Source organism: Mustela putorius, unplaced genomic scaffold, assembly GCF_011764305.1.
Source record: "Mustela putorius furo isolate JIRA1106 unplaced genomic scaffold, ASM1176430v1.1 tig00000174_pilon_pilon_pilon, whole genome shotgun sequence".
NCBI lineage: Eukaryota > Metazoa > Chordata > Mammalia > Carnivora > Mustelidae > Mustela > Mustela putorius.
This window is the reverse complement of record NW_025421304.1, coordinates 9,117,113-9,118,358: the sequence shown is the minus strand read 5'-3', so window position 1 is coordinate 9,118,358 and position 1,246 is coordinate 9,117,113.

Sequence of the window (1,246 nt, the reverse complement as noted above, 5' to 3'; positions counted from 1 at the left end):
CTAAAATGCACGCAGTAGCCCCATTTCCCATCCCTAAGACCTCCAGGCTCAGCATAGATGGAGTTAGGGCACAAAAGCAACTGGGGACTGCGTTATCCAGATACCACATGACCCTAGGACTTCACATCACCTGGGGAGGGCAGCCTGAGAGCGGAGATACCAGGGAAGTTGTGGAAGGTGAGCCAAAGACCCTGCACACTGGATGCCAGAATGGTGGCCCCACTAATCTCCCAGGATTTGCAGGAGTCTTCCCCAACCAGGGCCAGTCATGACTTTCACTGGCCACCTGCCTCCTTGCAAACAGACAATATGCCTTCAGTGCATAGGGAGTTGGGGTAAGGGCTGGGGTGTGTGTGAGTGAGTGTGTGTGTGTGTGTGTGTGTGTGTGTATTCACTGCAGCGGGTTCTGGAACCGGGAGTGGGGAGCCTCTGTGGACGCCCTCTGGGCAGTGTACAGGATAGAAGTGAGTCTTTCCTGCCCCCTTTGGCCCCCTTGGCCTCTGTACCAGGAAGAGACTCCCAGAAATGTAGTTCATTAGTCATAAGCACGGCCTGTGTTCTCTCCAACTGTAAGGAAGGCAGGGACCGTGTGCTATTCATCTCTATATTCCTCATGCCCAATGGGGATGTGATTTGGGTGAAGTAGGGTGCACCCAAAGACTTGAAAACAAAGAGGAAGTTCACTCTCTGAGAGTTAAACTATGAAATTTTCTCAGAGCAAAGCAGAATCAATGCATTGTCTGCCCATCAAGAGATGGACCCTCAGTCAGGAAGACCCATCAGAAACTGATGACAAGTGCTAATAACATGTCTAAAGACAGGATGTCTCTGTCACAGGGGGTTGGCTGGCTCCGAAAGCAACCAAGACAGACCATGCCCTCTTGAGCAGTGTCCAGTGGAATCGGGGCCCAATTTCAGTTAATTAAAGGAAGAAATGCCTGACCTGAGGTGTTCTGGAGGATGTCAGGGCCACACCGGGAATGGGGGCTGCCTCAGCCAACCATCTCCCAATGCACAAGTCATTGGCATTGCCGTGTGTCCACAAACCCTTCTGAAAACCAGACCTGCCACATCACACCAGCCAGCAGGGGAAAAAGGCGCTGGCCAGGCCACACAGACCTCTGCCTGCCGGTTAGACTTCTCACTGATGTCTAATGAGTGAATGTATGATTCTACCACAGTGTCCTAGGACTCTAGGGTTGGGTTAGCTTCCCTGAGTCCTGTGTCCTCAGAAGGGCTAACCACG